Source organism: Pogona vitticeps, chromosome 5, assembly GCF_051106095.1.
Source record: "Pogona vitticeps strain Pit_001003342236 chromosome 5, PviZW2.1, whole genome shotgun sequence".
NCBI lineage: Eukaryota > Metazoa > Chordata > Lepidosauria > Squamata > Agamidae > Pogona > Pogona vitticeps.
Window position 1 is genome coordinate 184470618 of NC_135787.1, and position 15441 is coordinate 184486058.

Sequence of the window (15441 nt, forward strand, 5' to 3'; positions counted from 1 at the left end):
CTTTTGGATGTGTGTGTGTCATCTGGGTGTTCAGTGGCCTGAACTATTTCCTATTTCCAGACTGTGAACTAAGTTTCTAACAGAATCACCGCTCTGGGTGGGCTCACATCTCCATGCTTATAAATAATTAGCCCTTGGTGTTAAAAGCAAGATCTTCCTTAGTAAAAGACCGACTGGATAGAAAATGGAGTTGCAAGGGTAATCATTAGGATTGAATGGTGGAGGATGTTGGGATTTTTATGGCTGCTTTAACAAGACACACTTCTGCTGATTGTTGGGAGAGTGCTAATCCAGTTAATGTATATGTTTTAAATTTTATAAATAATATTTTTAACCGTGTCGTTTTCATTGTTTAAAACGCTTTTGCCTGAAACTGATGTTTGCCAAATTCTAAATTTTTGTAGCGCCAGTGGTGTCTCCGAACTTATATATTTGATCACCTGTAATGGGTACGATTTACCTTCTGAGTGGCCAGTCCACAGGAGGAAATTTTTCACATTGTTGTATCTGATGAGGACTCCAACTGTATCTAGTGTAGGATTCCCTCCATGTTACAGGATTCTAAGGTGCATTCCATGCTCCTCACCTGGATTAGCAGTTACCCAGGTGTGTTCTCTGTGATTCCTGCTGTTTGTTTATAGTCGAGGACTCTGGTGACAAACCTCTGAGAATTCTTGTGGTTTCTCGGAACACGCTTTGAAAATCAGCATAGAAGGCCAAAGATGATTAACCTGGGTATGTTTGAGCAGGTGAGCAAGTACACTTCGGGGGCTTATTAGTAAAGCTGTTGACGTTACTCATTCTTTAGTTTTCAGTTCTAGCTGTGGTGAATCAACAACAGTCCAGAGGTTTACTGATAAGAAGAGCATTGCCTCAATGCATTTGGCTATTTCTGATCTAGCACTCTGCCTTTGGCAGTGGCTAGTAGAAAACCACCAGAAACCTCACTACTAGGGCACATTCATAGGGCCCATACAAATATTTTTGGACTTTGGCTTCCACCGGCCATAACCAGAATAGCCAATGGTGAGAGATAATAGGAACTGCAGGACAATAACATCTGGAAAGTCTTATGTCTCCTTACCGCTGCTTTACTGCTTGGTCCTGGCATCCCGTTTCATCTCAGCACGGAGTGGTCACTTCTGTGGGGCTCATTTGCTAATTCATGCCACAGAGCTTCAGATCTGTCCCCACGCGTTAGACGTCTTTGGAAAACAGACGGGGTCTTGCCTCATTGAAAGCCTAGGAGTCAGAGATTGGTTCTAAATTGAGACGAATGGATGTGGAAGGTAGATGGAAAATGGAGCTGAGAAGAAGGACATGTGGTGCGTCATGGAAACCAGGAATAAAACATAACAAGCTGGGTTGGAAAACGGTGTGTTTGGCTTAAGGATGGAGCTGTTAATATTTTTAGAATAAACTCAGATATACAGCCGTGTTTCTTTCGGAGCAATAAAGATACCAGCATGGTTAATTATTACATAGGGCTCTGCAAGTTCCTTGAGAACTTTTCAGTGTTCCTCATAAAGTCTTTCAACAATATAACAGGCTTGTCATGTTCTGCTGATTTTATATCATAACATGGGTGTAGCCTGATTGTTCTGTTCTTGTGTAATGTATCTCTGCTTCCAAGCGCAGATGATGCCCTGGGAGGCCAGGCTTACTTCCTAGGGTGCTCTGCACGGCTTCCGTGTGGTATTCCCATGAACCATGAGTTTCTGTGGCAAGGAGAGATGGAAATGTTGGCCCAGCTGACATCTCTTCCAATCAGTTCCAGCCACCTCAAAAACAAACAAACAAATAAAAAACAAATAAAAAAACACCCCTCTCTGGCCTTCTCTTCTTGTGTGTAAATTCTCTCAACCACTTTTTACTTGGGCTTGGTGGTACATGCAACTGTCACCCCCTCAGATTAGAACAGACCTTGTTGGTTATATTCGTAACTTCCCTTCAGAACCTGGGCCCAAATCCAGTTGTTGACCCTGTTAGGAGAGATGCACAGAATAGATTGTGGAATGATATGGCCGCCTTTACGAAAACTCTACTGATTCAATGGCTATGATGAAGTTGGGTCTACCAAGTGTTGTCAGGCCCCGGTATGCTTCAGGTGAGTGTTTTGGGAGAGAAACCACACAGATCGCAGATTTTTCACATGTAAGATCTCATGTCCAGCTTCATATATCTCCAGATAAAAGGGTCAGAGAGAATTTCTGTGCTAATAAACTTTATATGAATGCTCGGTTTTAGTTATCAAATGCCTTATGCCCTATGGTTGAGATCCGGTATAGAAGTGCTACTTAAATGTATAGGGGACACTTTAAAGGTAACTACAGCCAGTGCTCAAATCTGTGGAAGAAAATTTCCATCTTGTGGTTGAGAATGTGATCGTGGCTTAGGAGGTTTGTGCATGGGGGTTGTTCTTAGTGAAGCAAGATAAAATTGTTAGAGAAAGCTCTGGTTTACATTATAATACGAATTTTCCTGATTTTTGCGCTTTGAGTGGGCAAAAATGAAGCAAAATTGTATCGCATGTTTGTACTTTGCCCTATATTGTGTTTCACATCAAAAACTGTGTATCAGGGGAACATATAGAGACAAATATATATGGATGCTCTTTGTGAGCGTAATGCATAAAATACCTTACATTGAGGAAAATAGCTTACAAAATATTTCTTAGAACTGCAGAACTGGAAGGGACCTTATGGAACATCGACTCCAGCCCCTCTAAAAGAGGCCCAGTAGGGAATCGAACTCCCAACCCTCTGGCTCCACAGCCAGAGACCGAAACCATTGACCGCCCAACTCCTGCTTTCTCTTTGCCTAAAGACTAGAGAGAGAAACTGTAATCCTCTGAGCCAATGTCTGGGCAGTTATTTGAGGCTTAATGAGAGCAAACAAATGTGAAGGATTTAGATTTTATCGTTCACACGACACGAGGGTGAAATTGATTTATATGGGCTGCAATGCGAGTTTTTTTTTCAGCCGGCTGGCAGGGGCTTTTAAAAAGAAATCGCTTCTAATATATATTCAATTCCGTGAGGTTTTGTGGATATTAACACTGCTGTCATTTTAGTTTGTATCTATGCGGACTGTGCGTGGCAGGGACACGCATCATTTTCCCTTTATTTTAATTTAGTTTAGTTAGAATTCTGAAAATGTTTATCGCTCTCTCACTTCAACAGTATGTTTAGCATTTCAGCCCCCTATCCTGTTCTCTTAGTTTGGCCATTGAAGCAATTGGTGGTACAGCAGAAGACCAATGGGCACAGAGCCAGGACATGCAGGACGATGGTCCACATGCCAGGAGCTGGACGTTTCCCCACCCTGCCCCAATTCTAATCTTTTCATCATTAATCAGCTGGTGTTTTTTCCTTGTGGTTTCTAGTGACTATTGTGACACCAGGTGATACCTCCTAGACATTTGATTATTGATTATCATATACTTGGTTTGAAAAAAAAAATAAAATCAAAATCTTTAAGAACAGGGTGCTGCTAAGACAAAGCAAAGCAAAAAGCAAAGCGTGCTGCTTGCTGCTTATATAAGACAGAGAGGAAATAAGTCGATTTCAGCAGTGTAGATTCCAAAGCTGCTTCAAATCACCAAAAATGAATTGATTTCCATTCAGTACGCGTAATGCGGCCATCGGTTTAAATATCGCATGGCTTGAACCTGATTTTTTTTTTAAAAAGTCTGAACAGAAATCCATTCAAATTGCCAATGTGACCGCAGCCTAAGTTGCAGATACCTGCTATCTTTGTTCCACAGACCTGGAAAAAGAAGCTTCAGATGGGTTGTTTGCATCTTTTAGATCAGTTCGCCAGTCCTTCTGCACAAAGTTATAGGCAAAGACATTTTGCACAAATCTTTTGGTCTGTTGTCCTGGAGATTTTAAAAAAAAAAAAACTCCAGTAAATGGACTCTTAGCAGGCTCTCTTGCTGTGTCTAAACATCCTATCTCAGCAATGGCGAATCTATGGCACATGTGCCGCAGCTGGCACACGGAGCCCTCTCTGTGGGCACGCGAGCTATAAGTTGCCAGATCACTACCCTGGGCAGCCAAACCTGAGGAGGCGGCTGCAGTCGCGGTGCTAGCACCCTGACAGGCGGCGGGCCAGGATCTGGAGCAGCTGGCACTGGCAGTGGCGGGGTTGGAGGCAGATCCGGAGTGGGGTCTGGAGGCACCTCCGTGCCCAGGATTCCCCCTTCCACCACCACTTACGTGGCCCACTGGGTTGCCCCCCCCCCCCGTTTGCTCACTCGGGATCAAAAAGATTTGCCACCACTATCCTATCTCAAGGAGGCCAAAGAATTCAGTCACCCCCCCAAACATATTGTTCTGTTGTTTTAAACACTCACAAAAACAGAGAAGAAGCACACACTTCTTTCCTTCCAAGTAGGCGAAGTGCACTGTTTGACATGCCTAGGAAGAGAAGATTCCAGGGCTCAAAAAAATATCTTTTCCTTCTTCTGTTCTTTTTCTCTCTTAAACACGTTAAGAGTCATTATGCAGTAGTTGGGATCATTAATCTACCACTCAAAAGTCAGTACCTTATGCAAGGGGAAAGTCATTTGGGACTTTAAAAAGATGGAGTTGTTTTTTTTTTAAATTCAACAAAGTAAACGAGAAGGTACTTAATGACAATCAATAAATAAAACATCCCTTCCTTTTTCACCATGACAAAGTGCTGGCATTTTTATAGTTCTCATGTAAACAGAGGCACTACAAGAGTCATCTTGAGTATCTGTTCAGATCCAGAGGCTCAGAAAGCCAAGGCTGATAATAGGTTTTGCGTCTGTGTTGTGTTTTTGTTGGAAAGTGGAGCTGAAACGTCTCCTTTGGCACCTTATATGCAAGTTGTGCGTTTGTCAGGGTTGGGCCCCTGGGCTGGCTCATTCCTGCCAATGCTTTTGCAGACGATTAGAAAAGCAGAGGCACAGCTGTGTGTGAAGTAAAGTTCTGATAAATAACATCAATACATGAATTATTATGGTATTCATTGCTGTTTTGTGTTTTGAGTGACTTCAGAGTTTTTCCCATAGTCTGTTTTCTTCTTCAACTTCAGCAACTTTCCAAAACAGAGAACCTGGGAAGGCAATAATAGCAGTTGAGTCCCAAAGGAATTGTAATCAGGCACAATTTCACAGCATTGCTTTAAGCCAGAGTGAGGCAATTTTGTGCTTTCTAATATTTGGGCACTGCGGTTCCCACAGATTTGCTAGCTATGGCTGATGGAAGTTGCAATCCTCCAGTATCTGAAGGTGACACCCATCTCTGCTTCACTGATTGTTTCTTACTGGCAGCTGCTGGAGCAAGAAGAAAGTTTGGAAAAGTTAATATGTTGAACTAAAGGTAAAGGTAAAGTTTCCCCTTGACACTTTTAGTCCAGTTGTGTCCGACTCTAGGGGGCGGTGCTCATCCCGTTTTCAAGCCGTAGAGCCAGCGCTTGTCCGAAGACAGTTTCCATTGTCACGTGGCCAGTGTGACTAGGGAACGCCGTTTTACCTTCCCACCGAGGTGGTACCTATTTATCTACTCGCATTTGCATGCTTTCGAACTGCTAGGTTGGCGAGGAGCTGGGACAAAGCAATGGGAGCTCACTCCGTCGCGTGGATTCCATCTTACAATTTCCTTCTGACCCTGCAGCACAGGCTTCTGTGGTTTAGCCTGCAGCGCCACCTCATCCCTAGAACTAGAACTCTCCAAATCCTGCAGAGTGCATGGAGAATTTTCCAGGGTACAGTCCTGAGAAGGTAATCTGTCTAGGCTCTGGGCAAGAATGAGATCTTACGGCTTTTTCTACAGGTCTCTCAAGTGTGAAGCTTCCAGGATTTTGGAGCATTCTCTAAATCAGTCATTCTTAATGGAGGCCATATGGCCCTGGGGGGCCATGGCACCTTTGAAGGGCCACAGATTCATCTCTTCATGTTGTATCCTTGTATGCAGACACCCAATGACTTTCCTTGTTTGACAGGGGCCCTGGAACCTGAGAAGAGCTCCTAAAAGAGTTGTCACAAAAAAAAAATAGTCAAGAATGGTTGCTCTAGATTATTGCTGCATAGGAGTGCAGCAATTGATATTGCACAATAGTGCACGCCAATATTCTGTAAGGCAATTTTAAAAATGGGTGCACCCCAAACAAAAAGTGATAGCTTTGAAAATTATAACTTTATCATTTATCGGAAAACAGCCCTGATAATTGCTTTGTGTTTGGGTGAGAAGTGGGTAATTGATGAAAAAAAATGATTCAGCTTCTGGGATTTTCCCTTGCTTGGTGTCTCTTTCTGAATGATAGTGAGCACAAGAGGGTATAGTATAGACCCTTCTACTATTGGCACTGTCAACATTCAGGTTACCCTTCGCTGTGTAAACCTTGGCAGCCTTTTTCTTGCTGGCAACATGGGCACAATATTGTGCAGCAATATCAGGCCATTTCCTGGTGTTATGATTTGTTGATACAGAATCACAGTGTCCCACGTTCATAAACTGAAATGGTTTTTTGTTTCTTTCATTCTTTTAAAAAATTGATAGCTACTAGATAGAAATGGTCATCCATGTTTTCCATATGACCAGGCTGGCCATTGGCTTTCTTCAACAGGGACGGAGCTAAGGATTTCTAGTGCTGGTGGGGCCTTTTCCTGGGCAACAATCATGACTGACGGTGGACTCCTGTCTTTTCCTCTTGGTTCTGAGTCCGGCTTCCCCTTGGCTTGATTTTAACTTCTTGCTCTAACTTAACTCCCTGTGGCTCAGTTCTGACTTCTCCATGAAGAATGCACAGTGTCAGAAGAAGACCACTCTATTGCATCCTGCATCGCCCGTGTAGGCCCTCTACCAGGAAGTGATTTTTTCTTTTCTTGAGAAGGCAGCAGTGACAGAGTCTGGCCGGTTGACTAAAGGCCTGTTTCCCTACAGTGCCTGCCATTTCTCTTACTTCTCTCCGGGTGTCATAAATTCTTTTGCCGAAGGCACAGGTTGGCTGCCTGCTGTGTGAGCCTTAAATCCAACTTGCATTCACTTCTAAGCTTGGAAGGCAATGGTTATAAGTAATTTGTAACTAATACCTTTTTCCAGTAAGGAAGGTACATCTAAGTTACAATAAAGCTGGAACTTTATGAGAGATGATGCTACTCTTTTTTCTGTGTCATTTTTCAGTCACAGTTCTAGTTATAGGGATGTGACCCATGAAATACTAGAAGAGGTATAGCATATGGTTCAGGGTGTAGCATATGCTATGCCTTCTTCTGCTAATGAAGTCAGATGTTTAAAAAAAGACTACGGTTCTAGTTCCTTTTGAGAAACAATAAAGAAAAAAAACTACTTACAAAAATTTTCAGTGTGGCAGCCTTTTTGCAGCTGTAACTATAACAGTAATATCTTGGGGGCAGTGTGTGTGAGGAAATTGAATGTAGCTAAAATTATAATAAATAAAGCTTCCTCCTAATCATGCAGCAAATAAAATGGTTCTGTCAGGAACCTAAAGAGCAGACTGACACTACACTACTTCAAGGTATACCCACTCTTCTTCTTCTTCTTCTTCTTCTTCTTCTTCTTCTTCTTCTTCTTCTTCTTCTTCTTCTTCTTCTTCTTCTTCTTCTTCTTCTTCTTATTCTTATTCTTATTATTATTCTTATTATTATTATTATTATTATTATTATTATTAATTTATTTAATTTATACCCCGCCTATCTGGTCGGTGAGGACCACTCTAGGCGGCTAACAACAATAAAATACAGTAGCAATATAAGTAAACAATTCTAATTAGTAAAAACACTACAATACATTACATAGAGTGCAAAACAGAAACAGTAAAGAGGGAAGAAGGAGGTCAAGAGGAATATGATGGAAAGGCCTGCCCAAACATCCATGTCTTCAATTGTTTCTTAAACATACCCAGTGAGGGAGACCTGCGAATCTCAGGAGGGAGATTGTTCCAGAGGCGAGGAGCCACCGCCGAGAAGGCCCGATTTCTTGTCTTCTCCTTCCGGGCCTCCCTCGGCGTTAGGCTCCTCAACCTCACCTCCTGGCTCGCACGAGTGACACGGGTAGAACTTGGTGGGAGTAGGCGTTCTGCCAAATATCGAGGCCCTAAACCGTTTAGGGCTTTGTACGTAAGCGACAGCACTTTGAAGTCGATGCGGAATCGGATGGGCAGCCAATGCAATGCGGCCAGAGTGGGTGAGATATGTTGGAATTTCCTCACTCCACTAAGTAATCTGGCTGCCGCATTCTGCACCACCTGTAGTTTCCGCAGCAGCCTCAAAGGGAGCCCCACGTAGAGCGCATTACAGTGGTCTAATCTTGAGATTACGAGCGCATGTACCAAGATGGTGAGCGCCCCCAAATCAAGGTAGGGCCGCAGCTGGGCTATCCGCCTAAGGTGAAAAAAGGCGGAGCGGACTACCGACGCCACCTGTGCTTCCATGGTGAGCGCCGGGTCCAGGTGGATCCCCAAGCTGCGAACCCCATCCCTGGCAGGCAGGGTCACTCCCTCAAAAAAGAGGGAGTTTCCCAAATCCCCAACAAGGTTGGCTTCATGTTTCCTTTAGTAGACTGCTGCTTATTTGTTAGTTTACCTCAACTGGCGCTAACTGTCTCAATACATTCATTCAGAGATTCTGGTAATGAGAAAGAATTTTTTGAAAAATGTTAACTTGTTACATCACCGAACCTAACTGGTTAATTAGCTTCATTACTGAGTAACTGACTGATTACATCGCTGACAGAACACTTCACTGTATGTTCTTCCGACTTCATAACTAACACGGACAGAACCCTGACTTGAAACAAAAAGGTGGGGAAAAGAAATCGGAGGTAGAGATGGAATTCTTGGCTGTCACTGGACTGACTGACAGTCACCCCAGTCCAGAAAAACCCTTCCCAGCCAAAACCTCAAAAAGGCATCATATATATCCAGCATAATATACTATTAGAAGAGGGCTTTCTGAACTTTAGATGTGACTGCTTTTCAGTAGTAACTTTCCAAACTCAGTTCAGCTGTCGATAACATTCAGCAGTTTCTTCCCAGTATCTGTAATTTTCTTGAGAATTTTTTTCCAGTCTTATTGAAACTTCAAAGATTTGGTTGGCCAGAGACTTGCAAGTTTTGTTTTGTTTTATTTGGTGATGGTGGGAAATCTCAACGGCTCCGCACTTGACAGGAGCTCTCGGCTTTGAACCCATTGCAGTCTTAAAAGTGCTGAAAGCAGCACGTATTCAGAAACCGTGCAAACTTTATGGGTCAGTTACCCTTGATTTGGGAGGAGAGGGTTGGCCCAAATGAGGAAATCCTTCTCCTCTGTCACACATGCACACAAAAGCACATGAGATCCCTCTTAGCCTCACACTGTCATGTGTCCACGCGTACAATGTTTCCGTTAAATGGAGTGTGAAGATATTACCCACACGGCATTTTGCCTCAGCCGGTAGGTATAAATAGCCCGATGACGCTGTGTGCTCTCCAGACTCCTGCGTGCCTCATTCATGCACTGCCTCTCCTTTCTAGGTCAGAAAGCTTTGAAGATGATAAGTAATGCAGCATCAACCCTAAGAGACCAAAGCCATTTGGGGATGGAAAAGAATCAAACGTGAACGTGGTGCATGTGTGAGACAACCGCCTTATACCTTAACAGTCCCATAAGTTGCCATACCTTTTTTAATGTCGTGCAGGTTGGTAGAAAGTGGCCGTCTCTAGACTGAGAACAGTTCTAGCTGTGGAATTCAGGGCAGTGCCAATGGGGGGGGGGAACTGGTTCATTTCATTTTCAAAGAGTTTATTGAAATTGCAAATGTTGTACTTGGGACAGAAGGAAATGGAGGTTGAAACTGTATGAGAGCAGAATAAAGGGGCACTGTTGGATTCTCCCATCTGTCCAAAAGAGAGAGATGAAGGACTACCATATTTTTCCACGTATAAGACTATACTTTTGTCTAAAATCTTTAGACTAAACATCGAGGGTCGTCTTATACACGGAAGTAAGCTGAAAAGAGAACAAAAACAAGTGGAAGGGAAAGCAGGGATCAAAGTGATCCTGCAGCGCTTTGATCCCTTTCCCCCTGCACTTGCTAAGCCCCACTTAGATTTCTTAATTTTGGATTAGAAAAGTGGGGGGGTGTCTTATACATGGAAAAATACGGTATTTCCCACCACGTGAATTTTCTCAGAGGTCAGGGCTGGTGTGAGGTGGGACCTATCAGAACAAGCAATCGGAGGCAGCAGAGGCCAGTGGAGCCGAGATGCTTTGACTTCTTCTCTTGACAAAGATCTCTGCCACTGGAGACCAAAAGAATCTATAAAGGGTCCTGATCTAAGTTGAGATATCCTGGGAAAGGGTCACTGCTATTTTTGCATGAACTAAAGTCCCCACCTTTGGGACTCAGAGATATAAATAACCGATGTATTTTTTTTAAAAAAAAATAAGTGGGTTTTGCTGCCATTGAGTTTCTGTCAGTCAAAGTTTCTTTGAAGTATGCGTTGGACGGAGGAAGAGAAGCCTACATTACAAAGAGAAGATCAGGCTCTCATTTAAAATAGCAGCGTAAAATTGGGCTAGGTCCCAGTAGAGTAACCGACTCGTGGTGCTAACAGCTTAACAAATCAATGTACAGCTTTCTCTTCCAGGAGTCTTATGGATGGAAACGGGGCAAGGGGGGCATGAAAGAAAATCTGATAGGTCTAACAAGCACCAGATACACTGGCAGATCTCTCAGAAAAACCTTAACACTGTTTCCTTCCTTCACATTTCAGCCATGGCACAGAAATGAATTTGGAAGGGCAGATGAATTTGACCGTCCACATAACCAACCCTTACCGCAAGGAGACATAAAGAAACATATGTGGCTATACTGGTCCAGATGAACAAGATATCTTTTGTAGAGTTAACGCATCTTGTTTGCCTTTTGAAGACCAACCACCCTCAAATCAAAGTTCCCTCTAAGCTGCATGGCAGTGTAGGCATACAGTGCTGCACACCTCACTCCATTCCTCTCCCTCCAGATGCTCACAGCTCCTTTGATTCCACCCCTTCACTACTATGCATATTGCCAGTATATTTAGAGGGAACAGAAGACGTGGAGAGGGGTGGATGATCCATGCTACTTAGAATGTCTGAGAAGTTTGATTCTTTGAGCCCCAGTTCCACTGCACCATTGTACCTAGATACCCTTTTGCTGAAAAGCAATCTCAATGTAAGCAGCGTGTAGACTTGTACAGTGGTGCCTCGTCATACGAACGTCCGTACTCACGACCATTTCGAGTTGCGACCAACTCAGGCCGCAGAACATATTTTTTTTAACAACTACTATACTTGCGATTATTAAGTCCTGTCTAGGCCCAGTCCTACTCATGTGTAACTAAAAGCCAGGATCAAGGTGACACATCCTAGGCGCAGCTACTGGTAGATGTGTAGGGATATTTTAGACAATAGAAAGGAAGTTCAAGAGTGGAAGAATTCAAAAGTAGAGGAAGGGCTGACATCCTTGAGCACTTTGGAAATCTGGCCCTCATAGATTTCCAGATGCAAACTGCTGGCCATATTCTGAAAATTCCAGAAATTACAGCCACAGTGCAAAACTTTCTTTGAAATCAGCTTCTGGCAGACCGAAAAGTAACTTTTGGCACCTGTGTCCTTTCTGGGATGAGACCAATCCTCTGAAGGAACCAGGGTTAATAAAAATCAAATTGATTCAAATAATAATTTAAATCATTTTTAAAATTTAAATCATCAAAAAAATCTGATTTTTAAAATTTTAAATCATGATTCAAATTGGTATTTTATTTTTTTAAAAAAATTAAATTGTTTTTTTAAAATCAATTTGATTTAAATCAAATTTACCCTGGAAGGAGCCACTGGACAGGCCCCCTATCTACACTTCTGAAGATGATTGAGGAGGGAGGGAGGCAGAGCCTAGTTTAAGTTAAAAAAAAAAAGAGCAGTCCTCCCTTATCATCCCTCTTCTCCTCTGCAAAAGGATCGTCATGAAGATCTGTGGAAAGAACAAATTATATCTGTTTTTCTGTTCTTTTTATGACCTGAGCTGTTCTAGTTTGAGGGAAAGAGGAAAAAAAACTCAGTATACTGTATATGTGCTGTGCTGGGAAATAGTCACATTCCTTGCTTAGAGTAAGCGATGCTGTTTCTCTGTTAGCGTCCGAGCTCCAGAAACGTGCTGACTGTAAAGCTCATATCCCTCCCTCTTTTATGTTTTTTAAGTCACTGAGAGTTTTGATGCTTGCTGACATCTTTTGTCATAATACAAGCTCTCATTCATTAGAAATCACAAAGAAGGGGACAATAATAAAGCACCTATCTGTTACTTTCAGGAAGAGCAAATAAGTGCTTCGAGTCATGGACTTAGAATCGGAGAGTAAACCATTTATGAAGTGACATTTGACTGTGGCTTGTTTTTATGCTCCCATAACATCTGTCCCAGAGGAAAAAGGAGAGCCTTGATGGCCTATTTATACTTGTTAAATACAATTAATCCTGTGCAAAGTTTAGATTGTTTGTTGACCGCCATGACAGTTGAGCTTTAGAAAGGCCCATCTAGAGGCAAACAAGGAAAGGGAGCAAGATCTTCCTGTAATATTTATACCTTCTGTCCCCTGTCCTGTTTCAGAAATATATATGCAAATCAGAAAACAGTGTCTAGGTTGTTTCCATTTTACTGAACTTCCAGATAACCCAGTGCAGTCAGTTAATGCTGGGTAAGAAGAAAGACGAATTTCACATCATGCATGGTAAAGTTGGAGAATTGTGTAGCACAATGAAGAGTTGAGATGGACTGTTGAGACAGCAGGTGGAAAATCCTACCTGTGAATATTCCCCTAAGTGCCAGGAACTTTTTTGTCTTAAGAGTGGAATGTAACAATTTAAAACCATATAGCAAGAATGCTTGAGACTGTGCACTACCCACTTTTAGACTCCTATCTACCGTTTTTCTGCACTGTCCATGTGCTCAGCCTGACACAGTGGCATTTTCTCAATGAAAACCTGCAATTTGTTTGATTTTTTTTGGCGGTCCAAGTAAAAGGTATCGCTCGCTCTAACACTTGATGATATAGGTGGCCTTCATGCAGGCCTGCCAGAGAACCTCTCATTATTGGCATTTTCCTCTTGTGTCAAGTAGATCTATTTTGGTTTTTCTTCCATCAGTAATTCTTTTTTAATTGCAAGTCACTTCAGGGACTGACTTAAGGGTTTGGTTGTAAATTCGAACAATAACAGTAAATATTTTGCTTGGCCAAGGGAAAACAGTTTAGTAACCAATCTGATCTGATTTGGTTAAATGGCACTGCAGCGGGGAATCTTGAATAGCAGTGGTTGCAACTGTTGAGACTTAATGACATTTTAGCCTGTGGATTGTTTTGAAGTGTCTGTGAAGTGCCTGGTGTATAAAAACCTGCTATTGTAAGTAAATGTTAGAGTCATACACTTGATTATTTTCCCCCCATGTTGGAATGTGGGTCATGGACTCTACTGGGGGGAGTATGTTTTATGCAGGGGAGAGACCATATTTGTGTTGATGTGACGTCAGCAAGCTGTGAGAAGCTTAAAATTATTTAAGCTTTGGGATGTGTAGGAGATTGTGATCCGTGCCCTTGATTTTTGCTGTGAGAAAAGCTTCACATTTGACCGTGCAATTAGCCGTTTCTAAGAAAAAAAGGGGGGGGGAATGTATAAAAGACTCTTTCTTGATTTCCAGAAATTTCTGACAAAACGTGCTGCTTCAATTTGTGGTTTAATGTACCTTTAAATGTTTGGCCTTTGTTGTTGTCATCTCCCCCCTTTATTGTGTGCCCCAATCAAACTATATTTTTTAACTTGCTAGACCCAAAATAAGATACAGTGCTGTAGGCCTGAGACTCACTCTTCTCACGCCTTCTCTGTGTTGTGGGGCTGTAGCACCTATGAGATCCCTCCCCATTGGATTTGTTGGCTAGAATGTGTGGGATCTGGAGTCCGCCTAAAGCTGTAGCAACTTGGTCATCCTCACAAATAAGGACAAGCAACTACTATGGCCTTTTCCTCACCAATGAGGAGAGCAAAAAATTTGCAGACTCTTGGGTCAGCTTATGGAAATTTGTATAGGCTACCTAAAACCAGGATGATGGTTGCTTTGTTTTCATGGGCACTTAAGAATCCAACGTATTGGGTGCATTATTTGCACCTTATTTAAGAATCAGTGGAAACTTCCCTATTTGCTGTGTTCTGAGCTTTGCTCCTCATGGAGAGAGCACACTAGTTCTGTGCAGATGTGTTTTGTGCAAATGACAGGGATCTTGACAGGAAAGAAGCGCTGCATCTCACCCATGCCTGGAGGTGAGGAGAAATCATGCAAGCCTTTCAGGTTCCTTGTTAAGGTGTTTTGTTGAGACAGTCAGAATCCAGAAGGATGAGAAATTTGATGTGCATGCTACACACATGTGTCCCAACAACATGTGGAGGGCTACCCTGCCTTAAAGCAAAAAATGCTGCTTATATACCATCCCATAACACACTCTCTGGCCAATTTATAATTTTTAATTATGCAGGGTCCACATTGTTCTCTCCCCCCCCCGGTGAATTGAGTAATTACCGTATTTTTCGCACCATAAGACACACTTTCCCCCCACAAAACAGGGGGGGTGGAAAGTCTGTGCGTCTTATGGAGCGAAGAAAACAGATTATATTTGGTCCATCTTATGGAATGGTGCGTCTTATGGAGCGAAAAATACGGTATTTTACCAGCCTCAGAAGGTTGAATCAGTCTCAAGGCTGGCTACTTGAATCCATTGGGATCAAATTCAGTTTTTTTGCCCTCAGCATGTTGACCTGCAGATGCTTTGGACCTCAAACCCCAGCTAAATGGCTAGTGGTCAGGAAACCAGATACAGTGGTCAGGTTCCATTGTCTTACTGCTCTAACTATTAAGAAGTTTTCCCTGATACTCAGGTTAAATCTGGCTTCCTGTAACTTGAGCCCATTATTATGTGTCCTACATTCTGGGATGATTGAGAACAGATCTTGCCTGTCCTCTGTGGGATTAATGTTCAAGTATTTGAAATGTATCATCATCTCTTCCCTCTTTTCTCAAGGCTAAACATGCCCCGTTCTTTCCGTCTATCATCAGCAATTATATCAAGACATTTTCCATCAGAGATCTACATTTTCCTCTTCCTGCCGCGTGACTTTAGATAACCAAATTATTGTTTCTGATCCTTTTTCATAACTGACAGTCCAATTTAAAATTTAATGCTCCAACCTAGTATGAATAGCATGCGTGGCCTGTTGGGAAAAGAGATAGAGGTGAAATAGTTAAAAGGAGGAAGTTGATACAGACGAATGTATGGAAATGTGCCTTGTAGAAACATTCCCCCAACTTTCTTTGTAGAATTTCAGGAGACTGTTCATGTATATACATGCACTTGTAATTATTAGGATTAAAAACTTTGTTATTTCAA

At 42.4% G+C, this 15441-nt stretch overlaps 1 protein-coding gene across 2 annotated transcripts in view; it reads left to right on the top strand.

Moving 5' to 3' along the window:
- The window catches only part of PDE3A (phosphodiesterase 3A), a 314647-nt gene that overhangs the window by 111438 nt on the left and 187768 nt on the right, over positions 1 to 15441 (top strand). The gene's annotated exons all lie outside the window — the stretch shown is intronic.